At 35.2% G+C, this 15,140-nt stretch overlaps 1 protein-coding gene and 1 pseudogene across 1 annotated transcript in view; one reads left to right on the forward strand and one right to left on the reverse strand.

Annotated features, from left to right (window-relative positions):
• Positions 1–15,140, forward strand: part of LOC127834880 (polyubiquitin-C-like) — a 321,474-nt pseudogene that overhangs the window by 232,530 nt on the left and 73,804 nt on the right.
• The window catches only part of LOC127834914 (polyubiquitin-C-like), a 345,452-nt gene that overhangs the window by 26,848 nt on the left and 303,464 nt on the right, over positions 1–15,140 (reverse strand). The gene's annotated exons all lie outside the window — the stretch shown is intronic.

Here is a 15,140-nt window from a genome sequence, read left to right on the forward strand (position 1 = left end):
ACATATATATATATTATATATATAATATATATATATATATATATATATTATATATATATATTATCATATCTATATCTCTAATATTCTTATATCTATCTACATATATATATATATATATATATATAGGGTAACTCTCCCTTGATCAGACGGGTTAACGGTGTAAGTCTATAAAACAAAACTCAACGTGTGCAGGCTTTAACCTATATATCATAGGAGTCTATTTATAAATAATTATTTGATTCCCACTTATTTCATTGAAAAATAGTTGATAACAATACCCACTGAATTCGCCCATGAGTCGGACACATTCGCCCTTTACACGGACACAGATTTGTATTAAGCATTTATGTGGTTATACATTCCCTATAATTATTAAAATGTAATTGCACAGTAACAGTCCTGTGTTGATTGTTTAAGTTTATTCTTTGTCAACATGTTGACGAAAATAAGTTATAAAACATTAAAAATGACATGGTCACTTGTAGTGTCTATCCGACCTTTACAACAGCGGAACCATTTGTAGCACTGGGGGTAACAGAGAAAAGTACAGGAATACAAAGATAAAACATCATGCGATCCTTGTAGTTTGTGAGCTATGCGATTCTTTATTGATTGAGTCATGTTAATTTGAATGAATTTGTTGTTCATTTCTCATCCGTATGCCTCTGCCAGTACATAAATGCATGTTTGCCATAAGGGCGAATTGCGTTCGCCTCAAGGGCTAATTGAGTTGTAATTCATTTTTACTATAAAACCTATACAACTGAGCAAATAACTGACAATTACCTTTCATTTTGATAAAATAAGGTTATGTTTTCAATATAAAGTCATTTGTGAATGATGTGAAGCGTATCTTACCAAAATGCCGATGGAATGAAGATAATCGATAATTAAAAATTCTGAATTTTTCGTCGCAAGAAGTTATTCATACTGTAACGAATCCAAAGTCATCGTGAGATTATACTTGATAACATTTTGTTTCGAAATTTTATTTATTTTGAGCATGAAGGGTAGTATTTGTTATATGGTCACACATCATGCTAAACAAAACTGATCTTTGAAAATTTCATAGATAAAAATGTCCGACTCAAGGGTGAAATCGACTCAAGGGCGAGCTACCATATACAAAGACATGTATATACCCGCACGCTCGTACGCAAGCAAGCATGCACGCAAACACGTACGTACGTAGGTATGTATGTTTGTGTTTGGTTAGTCGTTTTATGGCGTTGTCATTCATTATCAGGCGAGGTCAGTCATAATATATATTTATGTATATGTATAGCACGCACGCACGCTCGCTCGCACGCATGCACGCACGCACGCATGCACGTTGAATAATTGTGCACATTTTTCTTGTACATGATTTTTTAGCCCATCTGTTTACCTCTGTATGATAAATAGCCAACCCTCAGCAGATTGAACAGCTGTTTTCATGTATATAGTGGTCGTGATCTTTATAATTTTTCCGCGCACTTAAACACCCAAGTCCTTTTAAACATTGTCTACTCTGGTGGAAAGTGAAGTAGTAATGTCTGCATAAGATATGAGTCGCATAATGGGAAAAAATCATTGATAACTTGTTTTATTTATGCTTGAAATAGAACAATGTTAATAAAACGTAAACAGTTTATAGTGTTGTTTTAAAAGTTGAAAAAAATACTCAAATAACAAAAAAAGTTTTTCAAAAAAAACATGTATTAATAGCAAACAAAAATATCATATTTTTTGTTAAAATATATACAATTTATAGATCTAGTGTTGTTTAAAAGCTTTTTTTAAATAATAAAAAATAAAAAAAGTAATCAATATGTTTTGCATTAAGCACCATTTTCCTAATTACGTCCCAAAGTTCAAAAACGAAATACGCTCGCTCTTTCGCTCGTTCGCTTTATCGAAATCAAACAATTAGATATAGAAAAAAATACATAGTTAGCGCCGAGATGGAGAAATTTTATCCAGTGAGGCTTAGAAAAAGAAAATAAAGCTAAAGCTCGACCTATTTTTCTTTTTCGGGCCAAACCGGATAAACTTTTTCCATCTCGGCACCAACCATGTGTTTTATTTATCCTGCTTCATGCCGTTGACACATTTTATCAAAGACAAATGATAAATGGACATAACAATTTAAGTATTCTCATCGAGCCTTCTACATGTACACAACATTCCAGACGACCGAATAACTACCGATTGTGTCACGTAAAAAATAGCTCCACTTTAAACTGTTCCTTTTAATACTTTCCAATTAAAACTATGAGAAGAAATTAAAAATAAATCGAGAATGTGATATTTTTGTTGGTAAAAAATGATAAAAAAATTCAGCAGCAAAGCAAAAAAAATATTTTTGTTCTTCCATTCCTTTGTCGAAATCCATTTTCTTTTTTTCCATCCCTATTCTATCGATATGTATTTCAACCCACGCTTCTTTTTTAAATAGCGTTTGTATCGAATGCTAACCTCTCTGACCCATACTCTGAGAAACAGGCCTAGTATGATTTGTCTGAGAAATGACGTCACACTAGAGTAGATACGTCATAAATTGCGTAATCAAGTAGATGAATATGATAAATACGGATAGCTGGTTCGGTAATTTATTCTAAAGAAGAAAAATATATAAATCTATAATGTAATGATAACATGCATGCTGCGTCCCAATACATTTCAAAGGTCAAATATTAGAATATGTTAATCATCACAGCGTGCGTAGGAATACACTACTTCCTGTTAACCGGAGATAGGAAAATGTATTCGATCCTGCTTTATTTGGTCAATGTTTGCAACAGAGGCAGGATAAATCTAGATGTATTGTTTGCTAACTAATGTGGACTTCGCCATAAGTTTTTGTTGTTCTAGTTCATTCTTTAACTTATATTTGCCGAGGTTAGCAAGGTTCCTATGACTTTATCACAAATAGAATTAGAGTTTTAATAGGTAATGGTTTACATTCTGTTCATTTCAGAAATCGATGTGAATTAATTGGAAGTCAAATATGAAGTGCCTTAAATGCGGGATAGATGGGGACGGGAAGTTCTGCCAGGAATGTGGGACAAAACTTATTGTAAAAGCAAAGGTGGTTCTGTGCCCTGGAAAAGATGAAGACGGTATTTCATGCAATGCTGAACTATCATCTGATCAGAAATTTTGTAAAAACTGTGGAACGCCAGTAGATACCGAATGGTTTGGGACTGGTAGATGTGGAGGATGTGGAGCAGTATGTGCAAAATGTGGTACAGCAAAAGCAGAAGGTACGTGTCCAAGGTACATGTTCAAGACATTACAAAGTAGTCCTGAAGTTTTAATTTTAAATTAGGCGTAAACTGTACTTTCCCTTATTGTGCATACAATTTCGCACATAAATTAAAGGTGTTAATGGTCGATGTTTATTTTAATTAATAAAGTTTGTAAATAGAGTGAATATTTGTGTCACTCTGCCGGTCTGTTAGTTAGTCCGCATACAATGTTTATCATTTTGTGTATCAAATGTCTTCCTCGTTTCTCATTCAATTGAATTGATTCTTAAAACATGCTATCACAATGAAGTGTAAAATGTTATGACAATGAAATGTTGATACCGGGTACTTTGTATCACCATAGTGATCAACATATTTCAAATTTATGAAACATCGTTGACACAGTGATGTTGCATTATTTAGTCATTTTTTTGAAAAAGCCACAGAACAACAATGTAAGTGTAACCCTACCAATGTAACTGGAATTGACCATAGGTTTCCTGTCCATCTGTTAAAATGTCTGTCTGTTCAAATCTCAATCTGTACATCTGGAAAAATTGTTTATGTCTATTTGTCTGCCCGTACATGGGCAAAATATAAATATTTTTATTAGTCGAAAAGTTAGTACAGTATTATCATGTTACTTGGTATGCACATCCAGTTATAGCTTTTAAGCTCACCTGATTGTGAGCTTTTATGATCACTTTTTGTCCGTTGTGCGTCATGTGGCGTCAACATTTACCTTGTTAACACTCTTAGAGACCACATTTATTTTCCGATCATCATGAAACTTGGTCTGAAGATTTGTCTCAATGATGTCTTGCATGAGTTTGAAAATGGTTACGTTTGCTTAAACAACATGGCCACTAGGGTGCGGGTCATTTTTCCTTATATGGCTTTAGTTAAACCTGGTAAACACTCAAAGAGGCCACTTGTTAGCATGCTAGAGGCCACATTTATTGTCAGATCGTCATGAAACTTGGTCAAAAAATTTGTTCCAACTATATATTGGACAAGATTAAAAATTATTCTGGCTGCTTGAAAAAAACATGGCCATCAGGGGGCGGTGCATTTTTCCTTATATGGCTAGGTCCTTTGAATCTCAGGTGAGCGACTCAAGGCCAGTCCATTTTGTTACATTAAACTAATGAGAAGGTCCTTAATCAATGAGACAACAACTGCATTCTCAACCGTACTCATTTATGACAATATATTGTATTTCCCACCGCCGACTCATTTCAGACAAGAAGACGCGGAAACGAAAGCGTGGCAGCATGAGCTGCGAGTCATCCACCCTCATGGCGACCCAGAAGACTCATGGCGGGGGTTCGCGCGCGGTACGGCGCTCAGAGAGACAGAAGCTAGCAAGGAGCATGAGGATGTCAGACAAGACCCTCGCTAGGCGGGAAACGAAAGTGTGGCTGCATCAGCTGCGAGTCGTCCCCCCTCAAGACTACCCAGAAGACGCCAGGTGGGGTTTCGCGTGCGGTACCGCTCTCGGAGCCACAGAAGCTGCCAATGAACAAGAGGATGTCAGACAAGACCTCGCAAGGTGGGATATAGCTCCATATTCAGTTTTTTAGTTCACCTGAGCACAATGTGCTCATGTTGAGCTTTTGTGATGGCCATTTGTCTGCCGTCCGTTGTGCGGCGTTAGCTTTTGCCTAATTAACACTCTATAGGCCACCTTTATCGTCCAATCTTCATGAAATTTGGTCAGAAGATTGTTCTCAATGGTATCTTGGATGAGCGTGAAAATGAGTACGTTTGCTTAAAAAACATGGCTGTAAAGGGACCGGGCATTTTTCCTTATATGGCAATATAAGGCTCTCGAGGCCATCTTTATTTCCGATCATCATGAAACTTGGTCAGAAGATTTTCCCACTGATATCTTAGATGAGTTGGAAAATAGTTTCGGTTGGTTGATAAACATGGGCACCAGGGGGCGGGTCATGTTTGTCCACTACCGGTTTCACCTTAGGGGACTTATGGGTTTGCGCTCTGCTTGTCCCTTATTCTATCAGTCCGTCAGTCCGTCACACTTTTCTGGATCCTGCGATAACTTTAAAAGTTCTTAATAAATTTGTACATGAATATTGAAAAATGGATAGATGGCAATATGGACATTATGCACGTAATTTCATTTTCTTCCTACGTCGAAAATTCTTGTTGCTATGGCAACAAATATATAAAAATAAAAACTAATACAAAAATTCTGGATGGTGGAGCCGGTAGGGGAACTATATTGCTTGGCAATAGTCTTGTTTTCTATAGAAGTATTTTTTTTCCGCAGTCTTCATAATATTTCTCTGAACATTTTTTTCTGATGATTTCTTTGAAAAGTGAACTATGGATCCTGTCATTAAAACATGGTTACCATGCGGCTGTTTTTCTCGTGTGGCTTTAGTAAAAATAATTGTACGTTCAGAAGTCACATTTTTGACCCAGTCATCGTGAAACTTGCCGAAGCATTAAATAATTTTATATATCTGTGCTTAGTTTAAAATGATTGTGGTTTGTTTATAAGCATGGCTATAAGATGTTAGGGCAGTTCCCCATAAGTCTATTGTGAAACCTTGTTAAACTACCTTCATAGAACACTTAAATTTCTAACGGTCTGAGGTGTGCACCTTATACAGGGCCTTTGGTCCTCTTGTTATCCAAAGTTTTAGTGGTATGTACAAAGATAGTAATTTGTACAAAACAAATAAGCTAAAAAATTTAACTACTTATGTTTCATAAAACATAATATAAACCGACCAATATAACTAACTCATATTGACTTTCATTGCAATTAATGCAATGTATACCTTAACTCCAATTTAATATACTGATTGATTATTTTAGGTATACAGATCTTCGTGAAGATCATAACTGGAAAGACAATCAACCTCGTGGTGAGCCCCTCTGCTTCCATTGCAAATGTCAAGGCCAAGATTCAACACAACGAGGGAATCCCCCCAAATAAGCAAAAGTTACTATTTGCTTCCAAACAGCTGGAAGATGGCCGTACCCTCTCTTACTACAACATCCAGAAAGATTCTATCTACTCTCTCTTTCTGGTCGTGCGGTCTGCCTGATCGTATTAAGATCATCGTGAGGAGTGTTCACTGGTAAGTCCATCAACCTCAAAGTTGAGCCCTCTGCCCTCCATTGCTTATGTCAAAGCATTGATTCAAGTCAAGGAGGGGTATTTCCTTCAGATCAGCAGAGGCTGATCTTTAAATGGCATGGACATGGAAGATCATCGTTACCTTTCTTCCTACAACATACAGAAAGATTCCATTCTCTCTCTGGTCGTGCGTCTGTATGATCGTATAAAGATCTTTGTGAATAATGTGGCTGGTAAGGCCATCAACCTCGAAGTTGAGCCCCTCTGCCTTCCATTGCTTATGTCAAGCGATGATTCAAAGTCAAGGAGGGTATTCCCTCCGATCAGCAGAGGCTAATCTTTAATGGCAACGAGCTGGAAGATCATCGTTACCTTTCTTCCTACAACATCAAGAAAGATTCAACCCTCGCTGTGCAGGTAAAGCAGTTAAAGTTAAAGCAGATCATCTTTGTGAACACCGGATGCTATCTAGAAAAACTCACTATAACCTCGTTTTATTATCATTGGATAGTTATGCTGAATATAATTATCATATCTATTAAATAGTCATACCTTTTGTATTAGTCTACTTAAAAGCCGTTAATTTAATAAGTCGGCAAAATTATCGCCAATTATCGCATACCGTATGAATTGTCACAAAACTTCTCCTTGAGTAATAGATGTTGTAATTTCTTAATTAAAGCGTTTATTCAAAATGACTCATGAGCATTGTTATAATCGTATAACATAGTCAATGTCGCCAAAAGGTAACATACACAATATATTATTATATATAATAAATTTCCTCTTAAACTATTTTTGCAATGTTTAAAATATAAGAAGTTGAAAGAATTTTCATCTACAAAAAACCCTCGCTAATCAGACTGGGTATCCAAGTGTCAAGTGTCGTTCACAGTTTGCCGAATCTGTTTTGGTAACGGATTAGTAGAAAGCCCACATATGGTGTAAACTGACACTTATTGGCACCTATTGATAATTACTTGCGCATTTTAAAATAGTTTCTTAACTTTTAACAATATAAAACTAGATACATTAAATTCTGAAGACTTAAACCGAAAGAAATAAGAATTCTTTATTCTATGTGATATTATTAAAAATTATAACTGATTGTCTTTATTATTAATTATTTCATTAGCATTAAAATATATTTAGCCAAGTTTATGATGTCTTTTTAATTAGCCGACTGCATTATAATGCCAAATTTATTTAACGTTGGCTACCTTTGAAAATATGGTTTTAAATATTCCTTTCTAATTTCTCTATAAAGAGGACAAACAAGTAAAACGTGATACTCGTTTTTTATAGCGTGTCCGTTGCAAAACTTACATTTTCTATTTTCGCGTAGTATCTTATTATAACGACATTAGAACAAACGTAGAGGTGTTTTGCTTTCGGGCGATCGCTTAATATGTTGAGATTAAGCTGTTCGTGTGGGCGATGACAAAGACGAATCCAACGTTTGCGTTATTCAAGAAAAGTACCCGGTTTAGGGAACGGAAAAAACGTAGTTCCATTTTTTAACCGTTCTGGATTCATTGTGTCTGAATAACAAGTGCCATAACATCACCTTTAAACCGTTTTCTTTGTTTAAAACACATAATTACGTATAAGTTTATGTGTCGGACAACGGCGAGTTTGACGGACAAAATGGCGGATAGAAACGAGCCTAATCTATGCTGTAATCTTCTTGGTTAATAAGCCTGTCAATCAATCGGCTGTCGAAAAGTCAATAACCGCCGATTTGCCAGTTCCTATGACTGGTTGCTTAACATAGGATTGACTGTTGTTTATTGCGGAATGCCAATATAATCATAGATTACTGCTGATACAGCCTGTTACTATTCATAAACCTTGTCGACGGGTTTAAACTGAATCCTCTTACTCCCATAAAGCTCGTGAGGATCCGATTGATTTCCTATTTGTTTTATGTTGAGAACATTGTGCAAAGATATGATTCAAGCTCTTTCGGAGAACGTTAAAGAAGGCGTTGCTGTGAAAGCATAAAATAGGTACATTTAATTTAATATGAAATAAGCAATACAGTTCGTGCGCGACTCATCCTTTATTTACATTTATTTGCGCCCGACTTTTTCGTTTTCTTCGAAGTCAGAAATATAAAAGAGTGAAACATAATGAGAAAAGACCGAAATATAATATACTTTTGATAATTTTAAAAGACGTATAAAACAAAGACAATAACTAAGCCTGACTTACTGATTCATTGCGCACATTGGGTGTTTAAGCTATCTAATACGTTTTATGAAAAATTAACATCGACGGCTGTTGTATACGGTATTAAAAAATCGATAATCTTTTAATAAGCATTTATAAAATGGTTGCTGAGCATACATTGTCTCGTTTTAAAAATGATAAGTAAAATATTTTAGTTTAATACTATAGTAACTTGTCTTGGAAAAAGTTTCCGCATGCGGAAAAAAATCAGTAGTTGCAGCAAAATCGTAAAGATTTATGACAGATAGATATTATGAAAGAAATGAACATAAAGTACCGATTTACGCATGCACACTATTGATTGCGGTTCTTTAGTGTCGTAAATATCTCGATGACTTGCGCTATTTGTGTAGGTTTAATTTTTAACCCCACTTGAAGCGCGTATCTTTAACAAATATAGTATGTTTGTATTATACATATGAGCCGTGCTCTGTGAAAAGGGGGTTTAATACATGTCACATGTGCATAAAGTGTCGTCACAGATTAGCCTGTGAATTCCGCTCATGTTAATCAGGGACGACTCATTCCACCTAAACTGGAGTCATTCTTTAAACAGAAAATATCATAAAAGCGGAAAATGTCGTTCCTGATAGCATGTGCGGACAGCATAGGCTAATCTGGGACGACACTAAATGCACATGCATTAAACCCTCTTTTCACACAACACGGCTCATATTTTTGTTATAGATGTAATCATCGGTGCGTGATAATTATATGCGAGAAAAAAAAGAGAATATAATTTTTTTTTTTTTGATGAGTCGACGTATATCTGAAAAGGTTTTAAGCGTCATTTTCCCCTTCACGCTTTATCAGCACTAGATGATCAATCCCTCGGACAGGAAACGTTCACGTTATGTCTATTTCAAAAAGTCACAAATGTGCCTTTGTCATTATTCCATTTAAATATGGTCCTTAGTTGAATACAACTTCTTCGTACAAGAAGTTTCAGAAAGTCACAAAGGTAAGTGCATCGGAACGACCTTTTTCCGTGCACGCTTTTTGATAACTATGCCTCTAATAACGCGTTTCAGTAAATAGCGGTGGGCCTTTTCTTTTATGAATAAATAAGCGCAAACACCAACTGATGGACCAACCTACAAACAGTCCCATCGCGCAGCTCTTCTTACTACTGGGTGTACAGCGTATTTTAGTTCGTTCCAATTATCTAAAGAATATGATTGGTTACGATACAAGTGATAATTGGCTAAGCCTGACGCGCAGCAATGTCTCTAAATGTTTCCCTAAATATTTTCAACACGTTTTTTAATCGAATGTTCTTTGATTTTATTACAGTTATGTATATACATTGGGTCTAACATTCAACATACAATGTGCATGTACTCATAATATTTACGAAATTGCTTTATTAGTTTATTAGCAAACGATGACAAGTAGCTTCACTTGCTTTGATGTACGTATTGTATAGTATCGTATAATAATTTCTATTTAATAAAAGATTTAGGTACAATAATTAAAATCCTTTATTATCTTTTATGAGTTTCACTATAACTACATATTTAACGTCACTGAATCCAAGTTGTTGTGTTGTTACATGTAACTGACAATATTGTATTTCAGAAATACGAAGTTCAAGGTAAAATACACACAATGGAATGCTCCTTAAATGAATGCGGTGTATGCGGCTCGGAGTCAATTGTTGCTTTCTGCGAAAAGTGTAATTTCAGAATGTGTGAGACTTGTTTCAACATGCACAAAAGGCCAACCAACGTATTTCAAAATCATGTTGCGTTTTTAATTGAAACAACTAAACCGACTTTAGATCAAAATATTGTGGGTGATGTTGCGCGTGAAATATCTAAACAGAATTCTGGTGTTATCCATACTCATAAATGCGCAACACATATAACAGAAAATCAGATTTGTCTTTGTTCAGACAATTCAGACATTTTATGAGGTCGATGTGCTGTTTCATGCCACAAATTGTTCTAAATAGTTGACTTGTTTGAGGTTAACGTTGACGACGTAGAGGTTATTGCTTGCAAGTCACACTTCGAAGACTTGGCAGATAAATTGAAGTGTGCTGCAAATAAAATTGATCAAAACACAACCGACAATAAAACCTGTAAACAGGAGTTTCTGAAGGAACTTCAACAATTACGGATAGATGTTAACACGCGCTTTGAGTGTCTTCAGTCAAAATGCGAAAAACAGTGCAGCCAAACGTTTGAGACAAATACTGAGCGTTTAGCAAGAGTTCGAACGTGTTGCAATGAACTCAAAAAACGCATTGAAAATCACCAATGAATTACTCGATAGCTTACTTACACCATACCACGTCAAAATATTATATGTTTTACTCACCCCAATTAAACAGGAAATCGTAGAGATTAATTCAAAACTGACCTTGCTTTACACTTAAAGCAGCTTTAAAGAATATAACTTCAAACGCAGTAGCGGCATACAGAAGTTATTGAATGACAAGAAGTTTGATATTGGAGGCCTGGAAGAGTCATGTTCTGGAAGTGACGAGATATCAGAAGGGCCGTTTTCGTCAATCCCGATATGCATAAATCTGTGTTTAGCAATTGTAAGTGTGTACTTGTTTGTTCGATTATAAGTAACAGGATACTGTACATGTATAATAAGTTTAATTAGTTAACGTGTTGCTCTAAAAATTACTCCGTGTCTAAGACGCCAGATTTGCGTGTAAAGCGGAATGAATTGTTGAAACAAGGAGCGAATACATTAATAACAGGCAAGTTGGATAATGGCGTAGGTTGTGAATGTTTTTATACATTAAAATAAAAACTTGTTGTTCTTTGTAAAACGTTTTGCAAAACTATATCACACAAAATTATTCCATATAATATAGCAAACAATGAAACCCCAGAAAACAATACCAGGAGAGAATTTTTGGTTTTTATACACTTCTTTTATAACTGAACCCAAAAGCACAAAAATCATAAAAAATGGGACCACCGTCTTGGATCGGTCAATCGATTAATTGGGGTTTTAAATCTGGTTGATGGTAAGCCGGACTTCACACTTAGGCATGAATTTTATATAAAAAACGCGTGTCTTAAAGAAGTTTAATCAAACGTGCCTATGCAGACAAAAATTGAAAACATGAGTGCCAGGACGCGCAAATATAATATCGCACATTATAAAACAATGCCTCCTTAGTGTGATTTTGTCTACTAAACAGGTCAAAAGTGAAAGCTTCATAACCAACTCATAAGCAAAATGCTTCAAAGAAGAGTTAACATAACCTTCAATCATCTACGATTTTAATAGGCACATTAAAACAATACGTGATACCTGATACAATAGATTGTTGTAATGTGGTTGAAAATACAACTTTGAAATTAAAGTTCTTTTTAACAGATCTTACCAGAATTTATGCATACTGGTTTTGTACACCAGTAGCCGGTATTCTCTTCCAAAAACATGACCATCGTGGAAGTTCTCTGGCACCGCTATGTTGATACCGTTATCCGACATACAAACATCCCTCTGACTAGTCTCATTACCGGTAATAAAATACTCTGTCAGTAGTGGAGGGGGGGAGGAGGGGTATCTGTTACCTTTTATGACTGTCATTATTTCTACTTTTTACATCATCTCAGTTTAAAATACTTTGAACTCAATGATCGCCTTTTTGTTGGTCGTTCGTCATCAGAGTTTATCGCATAAACAACAATTCACTTATATTATGAAACTGGCTCCAAACGTATGTCCCAATTATTGTAACAGTTGCAGCTGCACGAATAAGTACATGTTCCGTTTCTTTGTTCACATCTTAGCGATAAAGTGTCCGTTTGAGACCATATGAAACATTTGTCAAAATCATATATCGGCCTAGTTCGAATGTTTGCTATTTGAGGTCAAACACGACGTCATTGAGCATACACCTTAAACACCCACATTACCTTATCAAAATTAAACGTGCGCTAAATATGTGTTCCGATTAAAAAAAATCTGCTTATTTTATAAACATGACAATATCGGAGTGGTGAAATAATCTCAATTTGATTTGATTGAAAACGTTGTCAATCTGGAAGACAAATGTTGTACCAATGAAAATAAAACTTGCTAAACACATGTGTCCAAATAATATCGCGGACAAGTTCGAAGGTGGTTCTCAATCACTTAGATTGTAAGATTTTTGTTCATGCGTGTCAAAGAGTTTTATAGCATAAGCTAACAGTTTTGAAAGGTATTATATCTGCATGTAGCAATCAGTCGAGCCTTCATAACCGATATTGTAAACATATCTGCATATAGTTTTATTGCTTATATTTCTAAGAGTCAATGAGATTCATTTATGACGGTGTATTTGTCTTCGTGCGAAACCACTTTTTACTTGTTAGTAAGCGAACACTTTTAAATGATAATAACAAAAATCCCGTATCAAATTATCTCAGTAGTCCTTACATGTGACTTTCTTTTCAGGTTTCCACAGAGGATGCACAAGAAGTATGTGGTATATGTATGGATAAAATATGTGACCCGAAAAAGCTAGTGTGTGGTCACATTTTCTGTGGAGACTGCATCGACCAATCACTAAGATTCAAGCAATGTTGTTTTACATGTGGACGCGTATGTGCAAAATCCACAGGTAAACAATACAGGTTAACTACGGATTTGATTTTGCACAGTTGCATGACCTGAATGAGCGGATTATTTTAACAATGTACATTTTGGCTGCGATAGGTGTTAATAGAATTATGGCCCTGTTTTCGATTTTCGACCGAATCTTACTTAACGTTTCACAGACTTTCACACCTCCATATGTTTATGATTTTAACGAAGGGAATATAACTGCGAAGGGTTTTAGCTGAAGTAAGGCCGTCTGTCGCTTTGTATAGGGTAGCATATATAGTGGATTTCTCTGTGTCCAAACATTTGTTGTGGGGGCGTCAGTGTTTATGACATATTTTAAGTATAAACAGTTTCGTATAGCTTGTATATGTGATAAGGGTTTTACTTATTAAACATTTTCTATTTCAATAATAGCTCACGGTCGCTTGGTGACTCTTGAGCGTCTGTTGTCCTCTGTCGTAAACTAGTCGGTTCAAATCCGAACTACTCTACACATTTTGGCAGATTTTCACGAAATTTTACAGAAATCTCTGTGGACAAAGAAGTTATTAAATATACAACATCTCCATATCACTGTTTATTCTACGGGTATTCACTTGAAACATCATACATGTGTTAAGGATCATGTGTTAAGGATCATTGATTGAGGTCTCGGACCAAGTTCCATTACTCCGACGTGCAATCAAGCAGAATGATTTCCATGTTTATACAAAGTACAATCTTTTTTTTCGAAAATCACGTGGCAGATGGTGTAAAGACTGATACTTTGCGAATGCAATGCATTATCATAATAATGTAATAATTATTATATTTTTTATGGAATAAATTGAAATATTTTGTTGTAGAAACATATCAATAAAGCTTTTTTAGAACACAGAAATGGTGTTAATTTTATGACGAGACAGCGTATATAGCGGACCCTCTTGATATTTTTCGGCCGTGATTTTCAGGAATCTTTAAATATCCTTTCCTATAATTATACATAATAACCTCTTTGAAAATAAACAACAAACGATGGATGTTTTGACACCTATTTTATTTGAAGTATGCAAAGCCGAAAATTATCAAGAGGGTCCGCTACATACGCTGTCTCATCATAAAATTAACACCCTGTCAGTGTTATAATCAAGAGCTGTAATCGTTAATTTATTAAGCTTCATTAAAGTCTTTATTGACATGTTTCGTGAACAAAATATTTCAATTTATTCCATAAAAATATAATAATAAGAAAATGGCCGGTATCTAAACAAAAGCATAATCGCCAAGACCGTAGCATCAGTTTTCTGCGTTAGGACCGCGCGATACTTTCGTATGTCTTCATTCCTTACTTACTTTCTTTTTTAAAACCTTTTTTTCTATCGTATACAGAATTCTATTCTCCAAAGCAATATGTTATTATTAAAACTGAACTCCAAATATAAACGCTACAAATCGGTATAAAGTACGAACATGTCAACCGTAAATCTAGATTCTAAAACGAAGTGATATTTGCAACGTTTAAAGTTATAACTCGCCGTGCTGCCCAAATCAGAAGTAAAACATAATATATATTTATATATCTGAAAACTGCGTAAGGTAGGCTGTCTAATGATATATAATTTGTCAAAATCGGCCGCGAAATGAAAGTAGAATTAAAAAAAAGGTTTGTTGGTAGATCAAAATGTATAACCTCGGCTCTTCGATGTACGCTTATTATAAAAGATCGATAGTTACGGTCACGTGACTCAGTTTCGACAATATATTTGCCAATACGGTCCCGTTTAATATCCGTCTCATCTAGAGTCCGTGTTCTTAGGCAAAAATTTATGACATTTGATGTTGTTTGTGACTAATTTTATTTTATCGAGATTTTCTAAGTGTGAATTTAAGGAGGTACAATTAGCTGCCAATTAATACTTCACTTTGAATTTCAAACCAAAAGACCCTTAATTATGCCGGGTTTTATTTGCTCAGATGACTTCAAAGCAAATTAAATTGCCACCTTATGAACGGAATTTCGCACA

The sequence above is a fragment of the Dreissena polymorpha genome, chromosome 6 (genome assembly GCF_020536995.1).
Source record: "Dreissena polymorpha isolate Duluth1 chromosome 6, UMN_Dpol_1.0, whole genome shotgun sequence".
Taxonomy (NCBI): Eukaryota; Metazoa; Mollusca; class Bivalvia; order Myida; family Dreissenidae; genus Dreissena; species Dreissena polymorpha.